The sequence below is a fragment of the Camelina sativa genome, chromosome 7 (assembly GCF_030686135.1).
Source record: "Camelina sativa cultivar CO46 ecotype springtype chromosome 7, ASM3068613v1".
In the NCBI taxonomy this organism is placed as follows: Eukaryota; Viridiplantae; Streptophyta; class Magnoliopsida; order Brassicales; family Brassicaceae; genus Camelina; species Camelina sativa.
The window spans coordinates 6,920,918-6,932,701 of record NC_141886.1 but is presented as its reverse complement, the minus strand read 5'-3'; the positions used below and the strand labels follow the sequence as shown (position 1 = coordinate 6,932,701).

Here is an 11,784-nt window from a genome sequence, read left to right as displayed (position 1 = left end):
ATCATTCAAAGTAGCTCTTTTAAAAGAAGTTGTGATATTTTGAATAACAGTAGATTTTAAGTAAGTTTTACAAATTATGGATTGAATAACAAGAGATTGTGAATCATTTTAAATGATTTTACATAAATGTCAAGTTCAATAACATAGGATTTCAAATCCTAAAGGTTTTTAAAAATCATCAATTGAATAACAAGTGATTTTGAAAATACTTTACAATTTTCTAAAATATAAGTTGAATACCCCCCTCTTAGATTTTTAGAGATATTTAGGAGAAGTTAGGATTCTATTTTTTAGGAAAATTTGCAATTTGATTCACTTAATCGTGGGAAAATGGATATTCTGTTTCCAACAAAATAGTAAATTAGGGAGATAATTTTTTTAAAAATAATTAGAAAGAAAAGGATTTTTTTTGGTTCCGCAATTATAAAAAAGTGATGTCAAGCCATAAGAAAATGATGCTAAATTACCAGTTTTATAAGAACCAATACAATTTTTTTTTCTTATGTAATTAGTATATTTATCAGTATCACTAAATGGTGATGTAAATCATATATCATTTTCTTAAGTGATGTTAATATAAATTTATAAATAAATCAATTATTTAAGTGATGTAAATTTATACATTTATATCAATATGTAAAAGTGATACAAATTAATTATTATTTACATCAGTTTTAATCAATTGATGCCACACAACTTAAAACGGCATCAGTTCGAATCTGCTGGATGACTTTTCCTTGCTCAGATCCTTCTTCCATGCCTTCACTCTTACCAGGATCCCTCGTGTGTCCAACGTGAGAGCAGACTGTCTTGCTCGTTCTTCGAGATCTTTAATTTCTGAAACTTCTTTTGTAATCTCTTTTCTTCCTGTTTGGGCAACCAATCTTGGAGTTTTTTTTTAATTTAATTTAATGTTAGGTTAAAAAAAAACGGCATCAGTTATTGCAAATGATGTTACATTTTTAATTTTTATATCAATTATAAATAAGTAATTCAAATTTGTATCACTTAGTTTTATGATACAATTAAGTGATTTAATTTAAGTTTTTGTTTGTAGTGTTCGTTGTTGTTGTCATCACCACCAATATTTGTTGTTGTTTAACTCACCGAACCAATCAAAGTCTCAACCAAACTTCATAAACAAAATATTGTCTACCTCTACCACTACCACTATGATAGTTTACTTCAATCCCTTCCTCTCATTTGTAACACATTTAAAACTTAGCATCTTTTTCTTATTAACTTCATCCTCCAACCCTACTTAACCTTAAACTATTTTCCGTTGTAATTAGCATAAAACTCTCGTCTCTCGTCCTCATACTGTGTTTTGTTTTAGAAACAAACTCTCTTTCTCGTTAATAACCGTTTACGCAAAAAATGTTACTCTTACTATGCAAAGTACAGATCTCGTTAAGTATCACTTGCAAAAGTTGCATGTTTCAATAACAATCTCTTTTATCACTCGAGATCAATAGACCAAAGAGTAGTAATTAAATTGCCCATAAAAAAATATAACTTACTACAGAGTTGTTTTGGGCTAATGCCTAATGGGAATGCCCAAACCAATAGGTTTAGTGTATAAATTATGATGCTTATGGGGCCAATTGAAACCAAATACTATCACAAATGGCACTAAAGTAATATTCTGAAGAATCTGAGGGTAATAATGGAAAAACAAAATTAAGTATCTCATCTCATTGCTAGGGCTCGTAAACTAAAATCTCTTCAAAAATCTTTTCGGATTACTTCACAGAAGCACAAAGTCTCTCTTTCAAGCTTCTTCGATCTTTGCTTCACCAAACCCTAAAACATGTCCGGCGGATTTTTCCGGGTAAGTTTTTTTTCCGATCATCTTCTTTCTTTATTACTGTGATTGATGCAATTATCTCTTATAGATCCAGATCTTAAGCTTTCTTTTCCCGTGGCTTTGATTTGAATCTCATAGGTTTCTGATTACGTTCTTATTCGTCTTTGTTTTGGGTTTCTTTTAGGGTACTTCCGCCGAGCAGGATACTCGGTTCTCTAACAAGCAAGCCAAATTGATGAAGAGTCAGAAATTTGCTCCGGAGTTGGAGAATTTGGTCAGTGTACTTTTCCAATTTTAACGAATTTGTGAATTCGATAATCAAATTGGTTCGTTGAATTACTTATTAGTTGAGATTTCACTATAGTTTGGAGGTTTTTTTTTTTAATGGTGTATGTTTCTATGCTTTGCTTGGTGTTAAAAGGTGGATGTGACCAAAGTGAAGATGGATGTTATGAAGCCTTGGATTGCGACTAGAGTCACTGAGCTTCTTGGTTTCGAAGATGAAGTTCTCATCAACTTTATTTATGGTCTGCTTGATGGGAAGGTATCTGATAACTGTACTTTTCTTTTCCTATTCGTTTGTCATATCGAATAATTATTGGTTTAATCAAGTGAGCTTTATTGTTTTTTGTTAGACTACTATCTGATTGAACGGTGTTACTAATGTAGGTAGTGAATGGTAAGGAGATTCAGATATCGCTAACTGGATTCATGGAGAAGAATACTGGCAAGTTTATGAAAGAACTCTGGACGCTTCTTCTAAGCGCACAGAATAATTCAAGTGGTGTTCCGCAGCAGTTTTTAGATGCTAGAGAAGCTGACACAAAGAAGAAACTGGTATTCTTGAATAGTCATTTTGAAGTTTGGAATTGATGATGAATTACTTTCCTCTCTCCTGCTGTCTCATGACTGTTTTACTTTTCTGACAGGAAGCAGCAATGCAAAAAGCAAACCACGAGCATGATTCGTTGAGGAAAATAGTAAGACTAACTTATTCATGCTAGAGTTTCAGTCTATATAGATGCTCTTGGTTTTAACATTCGACTGTTCTTTTCATGTTATTCAGATAGCTTCTGCAATTATTAGGGTTCATGTGCTTTACCTCAACTACTGTAGGACAGCAGCGTTGATCTCAAGGGGAAAAATGGGATGGAGAAAAAACCTTCAAGAGATCTTCCAGAGGATGGGAGAAGGGCTGACGAGAAGAATGGTGTAAAAGAAACGAGAAGGTTGAGTTCTCTTGATGCTTATGTTTTCATTACCTCTCTTGTCATTTATTGAAACTAGACTAGATAGAGAACCTCTGGTCTCTGGTCATAACTGTATCCCCCTGTGTTCTTTATCATGGTATGCATGGAGTCTGGAAATGTGTGATATTATTCTTGATTGAGTCCATCCACTTGTTGTATGTGGATCATCTCTATTAAATACTCCTGGCGCAGTTTTTTAAAGTTTTTCTGTAAAGGGCTGTTCTGGGTCTTCTAACCTTTTAGCTTTTTTAGTTATGCTACTGGTGCTTTGCATGTGCATTTGGTTTGCTCGTTCTCCAGAAATCGGTTTGTAGCTAAGATTATGATGTGAGTGGGTTTTGACATTGCCTCCTTGATGCAGGGATCTGATATCTCCACGTCGCAGAGAAGCATCCCGCTCACCCCTTAGGTAACTTTTCAATAATTTTGTTCTCTGATACCATTTTATCATATATGTGAGTATATATTGATTGGTTGCTTTGCAGAGGGTCACGTTCTAGGTCTATCAGCAAAACAAATTCAGGCTCTAGAAGTTATTCTGGGTATGATGCCTTCCACAATTGTTTTATTATTCCTAAGAAATTGTATCCTGTGATGTCCAACTTGCTAGTTCTGTATCAATTATTTCCTGTAAGTGCGGTTTTTGCTGATGGCTGATCTACTTCTGCAACAGTGAACGGAAATCCAGGAGCTTATCACGATCATCAGATGCCTCCATCTCACCCAGAAAGCGGAGATTGTCGAATTCAAGGCATAGATCCAGATCACGTTCCTTGCGTAGGTCTCCGTCTCCTCGGCGACGTAGGATACATTCTGCTTATGGAAGCAGGTCTCGGTCACCAATTAGACGTCACAGGCGATCTACGCCTGAGAGACGCCGTCAGTCACCACCCCTTTCAAGGCGTCGCCGGTCTCCATCACCCTTTAGGCGGCGCAGGTCACCATCTCCGCCTGCAAGGAGACGCAGGTCACCAGCCCCGCCTGTAAGGAGACGCAGATCACCATCACCACCTGCTAGATCACGCAGGTCACCTTCACCACCTGCTAGGTCACGCAGGTCACCGTCACCGCCGGCTAGACATCGCCGATCTCCTCTGCCCATTAGAAGGCGTAGGTCTCCTTCACCACCAGCTAGAAGGCACAGGTCTCCATCTCCACTCTATAGGCGCAACAGGTCGCGGTCACCACTGGCTAAGCGAGGAAGGTCTGACTCACAGGGGAGGTCTCCCTCACCGGTGGCTAGGCGCATGACACCTACTGGGGCAAGATTGCCTACACCACCGGCTGGGCAAAAATTGCCTTCACCACCTCCTAGGCGTGCAGGATTACCTTCGCCGATGAGGTTTGGAGGATCTCATGCAGCCAACCACCTGGAATCACCATCACCCAAGTCACTGTCCCCTCCCGGTGAGAAAAAAGTGGTACCATCTCCACCTGTTAGACGACGTAGTTCACTGACTCCTGCCAAAGAGCGAGGCTCCTTGTCCCCAGCTGGACGCGGTGAAGGAGAATCCCCTTCACATGTCAAACATAGTGGATCTATGTCACCTGTTAAAAGTCGAGGTAGATCTTCTCCTTCATCTCATGTCAAAGCACGCTCTCCTGTTCGGCGCAGGTCACCAACACCTGTCGACCGGCGTAGTCGAAGATTTCGATCAGCTGACAGACGTAGGAGACGGTCTCCATCCTCGAGTAGATCTCCTTCTAGGTCGTTCTCACCTCCTGTTCGCCGTAGATCTCCTTCTCCAAGTAGAAGAAGGCAACAGAGGGACAGAAGATCTCCTGGACATCCATCTGAAGAGCAAGATAGGTATGCTCTTGATGACTCCATTTATCATTTTATTTGTGCCAATGCCTTTTAAAATAAGGTGGTATAAACTGTTGTAAGTTACATGCAGATTCTTCTTATCAGTAGTTATTAACTCCTTGACCATCTTCTGCTTTCGCATTGTGTATAGAGAGGACGGGATTCAAAGTTCCAAGCTATTAAAGAGAACTGCAGTGCAGTTGCCTGATATTGATAAGAGGAAACAATTACCGGAAAAGGTGCCAGAAGTTAGGCGTGCAGAACATGTGAAGGAGCAAGAGAGGAAGAGGTGTGGTTTTTTTTTCTTTTTCTTTTCCGTATGATTTTCTTTTGATTTCAGATTTCATGTTTTGATAAATGTTTTCTATTGAATTTCTTAGCAGTGATAAGATACCAGAGAGGCGTTCCAGTAGAACCCATGGTTCAGAGATGCCCCCAGTTTCACCTAAGGAATCGCTTAGAGTAGAAAATTCAGAAGGAAAGAGTCAGCCTCTTTCTAATAAGGTGAAGGGCAGTGATCAGGTTGAGAAAGAGGATAACAGCGACTTGGATGCAAACCTTTCCTCTGATTCTAAGGAAAATATCAGACATCATACTACGGATAGAAAGAGAAGAAAGGAGAAAAGGTCTTCAAGGGAAGAAGTATCCTCAGATGATAAGGGCAGTTCTGATTCTGACCTGGAAGATAGGAAGGAGGCTAAAAGGAGGAGGAAGGAAGAAAAGAAAACGAGAAAGGAGGAGAAGAAACGCAAGCGAGAGGAGAGACGTCGTAAAAGGGAAGAACGTCGTGGTGGGAAGCTGAAACATAAGAATCAAGAGCATTCTGATACTTCAGAGGGCGATGAAGCTGAGACCTATCCTAAGAATAAAAAAGGGGAGTCAGATCCAAAGAGGCTTGAGATTGAGTTGCGAAACAAAGCACTCGAGTCACTGAAAGCAAAGAAGGGCATGAGCCACTAAATCCTTATCCACCTTTATTTGAACAGCTTTTTTAAGATACAATGCCATGCTAGATCTATCTTTTATGTGGTGCTTTTTCTTACGTGTTCCAAACTTTCTTGTGGTCTGTTTGTTGGTGGCAGCAAAATTGGACAAGTGACAATTTCTCTGCTATTCTTGAGTGCAGACTTTATGCAGACATTCATGGCTTATGTTCTGGTAATAGTTTCTTGCATTGAGTAGATTTTTATGACAATTTGGTATTGTGGCTGTCTGGGAATCATTATGTTTGAGTTGATAGAAGAATGTTCATGCTCCGTTTGCGGTTGCTTCTGGTACTACTATTGTTGTGGATAAATGAAATGCCATTTTATACTGAAACTTGGTTGTACTCTGGGATTTGTTTATAGATGAGTATAGTGTCAACTACAGGACTTGGTTAAGAAAGTGGCTATATAACAGATCCTCCCATTTGTGCCTAGACCCAGTCAGGTGAAGTGCAATGCAACAATCTCTTTTCCTACGATCAGATTTGTGGAACCGACTTTTCTGATCTCTATTTTGCTGTTTGTATACTGATGGTTGCATGTTGGGTTAACCATCTTCTGTTTTCTGCTTGAGTTATCTGTAAACGTATATGCAATTGCAAATTTTCTTCTCTTTTTAATCACGAAAACAATTTATTAGAACTTCGAAGCAAATTATCTTACAGTATGGTACAATTTTTAGATTTACATCATGTCTTGGTCCAATCATTATTCACACTACCAAAACGCAAACGCTTCAATAACAATTGTGTTCGATATCACTTTATGAGTCGTTTTGAATGCTCTGTTAGACTCCATAGAAGAGATAGTCATCATGAGGGAGTTGTTCTGTACCGTCGAGAAACCGAAACACGTGCTTCATCATCGGCCTAACCTCTGGAGATTGGTTTGCACAGAGAAGTCCTGTTTTCAGAACCACTAACACTTCACGAGCCACCAAGTGTTCTCGATTAATTCTTGTGTCGCATCTCTGTAACAGATCTCCATTCTTGAACCCTTGAAGCACCCAGTTCACTAAACTGATCTCTTCAGGGGGTTTTGTCGGCTCTATGGCTTTCCTTCCACAGACAATCTCCATCATTAAAACTCCAAACTGAAACACATCTGTGTCACGTGTAGCCTTTCCCGTGTTGACTAGTTCTGGTGCCATGTGTCCCGAGGTGCTGTCTCTGCTTCCTTGTCCATAGTCTCCTAGTCGGGAGTTTAGTTCTTCGTCTAAGAGCACGTTGCTGGCCTTGACGTTTCCGTGGATTAAGGGTTTTTGACCTTCGCCGTGAAGGTGTTGAAGCGCTGCCGCAATCCCCTTTATGATACAGAACCGGTCTGACCAAGTGAGAACTGGTCGGTCGTTGCTGAACAAGAACCGGTCTAGGCTTCCATTAGAGACGTACTCGTAAACAAGATACATCTCGTTTCCTTTGCTACAGTAACCATGTAGATTAACAAGGTTTCTTTGTTTTGTCTTTGAGAACGCGTCGATTTCGGCAATTAAGGTCATCTTTTGTTGCCTTGTGATACACGTAATTCTTTTCACGGCGATTATCTCTGTGGGAGCAAGCTGCCCTTTGTAGAAATTCCCAGAGTTTCTTTCTCCCAAGAGTTTAGAGCTGTCGAAACCTCCGGTTGCGCTTGAAATCGTCTGGTGGGAGAATTTACGAGCACCTCCGGTGAAGAATATTTGTTTTCTACGGAACACCCAAAACCCTAAGAGAACTAGGATCATGATTGCAACGGTTGCTGTTGCAGCGCAGATAACGATCAGCTTCGTGTTGTTCGAGTCTTTCTTGACTGAAATGGGAGGATTTGGGGACGGAGACAATGGACGCGGCGGGTCTGGAAGGGAAGGAAGCTTCGTGATATCAAAGTCTGGTGCGTTCCCCTCGATGTTGAAGCTCCAACCTAGAACCAGATGTGAGCTTGATACAGTTCCCGTGGCCGCAGAGAATCCAACGTGATGCTCTTGGGAGAAAATCCCAGAAAGATGCAATTTTCTCGAGAGAAGAGGTGAACTCGGCTTCGGACGATCTAGAGGAGCCAATGTGACATTGATCATCATCTCAATTGCGTTGTATTCAATCCAGACTCTAATTGGTTTACCACTCGCCAGCCTCAAGCTTATATTCTTGGCCTCTCGGTCATCAAAATATGCAGCTGGTGCAGACTCAATGGAGGTCACGCCGTTTAGGTCAATACCAACATGGTTATCATCAATATCGTTTAACTCAACGGCCTGCACAGTATCAAATTCAACTGCAAGAATGCGATTTAAGGAGTTTCCATTGTTGGAGGTGTTGAAGAGGCCCAGATAATTGCTTGGAAAAGCCCCGCTGAAGTCCATAGAGGGTGAAATGACGAAAGCTAAGCCGTGGCCTGGTGCACCGGTTCCTTGAGTGATGGCAAAGACGAAACTTGTGGAAAAAGAAACCGAATTCGTGGAGTTGGAGTTTGACAAGGGTATGGGAAAACCATGAAAAGCTTGACCTATTTGCCTCATTGATGCGTTCGTCAACTCCAAGAGGCCACTGGGGTACACCTTGGAGGAGCCGAACTTGAGTAGATTAGCCTCGAGGAACCCATGGTTGAGAAAGTTGCTTTCTCGTTGACTCGAGCCACAAGAAACTAGGTATAATAAGATGATTATTGCTAGAGCTATAAATTTGGAGGTAATCATTATAGATGGGGTTTTAGTATTTGAAGTTACTTTGTATCAATATATGTTCTTGCTATCCTTTTTATAGCTTCAAAAAACTCTGACCTTTACATATTCAAACCATTTTGTTTATACTAAGAAGTTATACAAACTTGAGTTGTGTATTTGACTTTCTATGAATTGCTAAAGAAACCTTTTTATTAATAACCTTGAAAATTTCATTCGGACTTTCCTCAAAATTTCTTCTCTGATAAAAATAATTGCAACAATAACGTGGTCAGTGTGGACGAAGGCGTTGGCCGTGGTGTTAGTCACTATCCGATATAATATTTGATGAACATCAGAACATAAGCAATGAACTTATAATATTACTATTCATATTCATATTATAAAGGAATATGCTATCAAATTAATAATTTCGAATTGAAGACGAAGAAAAAGAAGACTTGACCATTCAATTCTTAGTTTGGTTCGTATTGTAAACTTGCGGAGTTTGATGCAAAGATTATATATATTACAAAATCATTAAGAGAAGTTTTCATGCAAATCCTATTTGTAGATGCATTCACATAAAGTTCTATAGATTATGTAAACGAGGAAATCTCAACTTTCATCAAGTAAGAAATGTGTGTACTCAGCCATAAGTCTTATACATTTTCTTTAACAATTCTAACTATTAATTGAGTATGAGTGTATGAACACATACATTCATATTAGACTAGTGCACACATATTTATTTTCCTTCGGAAATTTCGTAGGAAATCACACTATTTTCTTGTAGTATATAATTATGATTGTTAATCCAACGAATATATCTCAAACAATAAATAATTTAGTTTCAATTTTACAAAAATGATCTAGGGGTTGATTGCTTACCTGCTTAGCATAACGGTTTAAGTATATACAAGCAAAACTAGGTAAGAAAGAACTTATCAAATAAAATAAAAAACTTTATCGGTATACAGTATTAATTAAGTATGTCTAGGGATGAGCCAAGAAAGGTTTTAATTGATCCATTTCCATGTCCTTTTTCTAGTGTATCCAAATTGGTATTATATTAATGAAACTAAACACTGTTGATCAAGTCTGAGCAATTACAAGATCGATACAAGTCTGGATAATTAAGTGTTCTGTCAAAGAAAAAGAGAGACGTTGGACGAGTGACCAGAGCCAGTGCAAGGGAAGCTGTGATAGGTTTGCTTTTGGCCAAAAAAAAAAAGAAAAAAAAAATCAATACATATTTGCTTAACAATAAAAAAATATTTTCTCCTAAGTGACATAACAAAACATTATTTAGATTAGATATCACAATATTTCTAAAATATTAAATTTCCCGAAAGAGCACAAATATTGTCAATCTACAAGAATATTTCCCAAAACCAGAAATTATTATTTCCACTTACACACAAATTGAGTATACCATTCTAGTCTTAGACTATATGTAAGAGAAGATTTTACTAACTTTGCCTAACAATGTGACATTTGACATTCTATTTTCGTGACATATGTCATTCTCATTGATTTTAAATTTAACATTTTATTCTTTTATTTGATTTTATTTTGTTTGTATTTTATGTGGTGTATAATTTATCTATCAAAGTAAGATCTTACACTTTTTTTCTTAGAATACTTATCAGTTTTTTTTTCCAAAAAACGAAACTATAAATAAATTAATTTATCTTAATTATTTAACGAATATACAATATTCAATTAACTTTGTTGTAACTAATTGTCCTATTACTATAAAATGGTTTCATAAATTTCAAAGTAAAAACTGAAACCAAATTAATTATGATAGACAAATTGAAAATTTTAAAATATTTTCTAATATATAAAAAATTCACATTATATTCAATAATCATATATATTATATTAAAGACACAACTTAAATTTGTATTTAATAGTAATTGATAAGTTACCGTTTGATTGTCTTTAAAACATATGTACTAAAAAAAATATAATGGTATCATAACATAATTGCTTTAGGGGCATTCTCAAAAATACTCCTTTTTGCATGCCAATTTTTAAAATACCCCTTCATGTTAACTATTTTCAAAAATATCTCTCTTTATGTATAAAATGATCAAATTACCCTTTTTTGAGTGACAACAAAAATGTACAATCACCAAAATCGAAAAATATTTTCCCGCCAAAAATGAAAAAATTTCCAGCCAAAATTACGAAATTGGGTTTTCCCGCCAAATTTTTTGAAATTTATACCTTTAAAAAACCTTATAAAAACCTTGTAAACGCTTTTAAACACTTTTTAAAAACTTTATAAACCTTATAACCTTATAAAAGCTTTATTACTCTGAGTATTATTTCACACCTCCGAGTTTTAAAAAATCTAAGTTTGTTTTCTTTCAATTTATTATTCCATGCATCTTTTTCAAAATCTCACTATTTTATCTGTTGATTCATTTATCCAATATTTGTTTGGTGTCGTTTTCTACATTATACATGCATCGAGTATATCTTTCGGGTATTAAAATCTAGGTAACTGATTGAGTTTATATATGTTAATTATCACAAAAGTTGCAAGGTTTTCTTCCCAATAATTTTGTTTATTCGTCATACCCCTAACTTTCAATGTTCGCACCCATTAGTTTTTCATACCTCTTTGTTTCCACACCACTTTGTTTATATATAGATTTTTATGGACCTTGAGAAAAATGTTTATTTCTCTGAGTATTATTTTACACCTCGAAGATTTAAAAAATCTGAGTATTGTTTTCTTTCAATTTATTAATCGATATTGATTCACTTATTTTTGTTGTTTTATTAATTGATTCTTTCATCCAAATTTTGTTTGCTGTCGTTTTCCATCTTATACTCGTATTGATCATCTCTTCCAAATATCAATCTAAGTAATTGATTGTGATTTTTATTTCAATAAAATAATGATTGGCTAAAAAGATAGATCTATGATTTAAAATTTGATTTATGTGAATATTTTTTAAAATTGATTATTTGACTAAGATTCAACAATCTTAGATTCATATATCTTGTTAACATTGATCTTTTATTGTCATTGAATTGATTTTTGTATTTACAACAAAATTATTATTTGATTAATTTGGTTGATTCATATTATACATTATTTCTGAATTTCATATTATATAATTAAAAGATTACAATAAAGTTTCTCAAAAAGTAAATTAACAATATTAGTCATTTCAAGTTTTCACTTTCTCATACGGCAATGCGCGGATCGACATCCTAGTCATAATAAAGCCATTCTCTCCTCTTGCGGCTCCGTAGGAATCTTGGGCTTCCCAGAAGTG

General features: G+C 36.6%; 2 pseudogenes across 2 annotated transcripts; one reads left to right on the top strand and one right to left on the bottom strand.

Annotated features, from left to right (window-relative positions):
• The first annotated feature begins 1,665 nt into the window (after nucleotides 1–1,665).
• LOC104700582 (uncharacterized) lies at nucleotides 1,666–6,184 on the top strand (annotated as a pseudogene). Its single transcript, XR_015561676.1, has 11 exons — nucleotides 1,666–1,831; nucleotides 1,992–2,081; nucleotides 2,229–2,351; nucleotides 2,477–2,644; nucleotides 2,737–2,787; nucleotides 2,874–3,036; nucleotides 3,419–3,466; nucleotides 3,543–3,599; nucleotides 3,731–4,867; nucleotides 5,016–5,153; nucleotides 5,248–6,184. The product of XR_015561676.1 is annotated as an uncharacterized LOC104700582 (transcript).
• Nucleotides 6,185–6,453: 269 nt separating this feature from the next.
• On the bottom strand, nucleotides 6,454–8,548 carry LOC104700583 (putative inactive L-type lectin-domain containing receptor kinase III.1 pseudogene; annotated as a pseudogene). The gene has a single exon (XR_015561677.1). The product of XR_015561677.1 is annotated as a putative inactive L-type lectin-domain containing receptor kinase III.1 pseudogene (transcript).
• Between the last annotated feature and the right edge of the window lie 3,236 nt (nucleotides 8,549–11,784).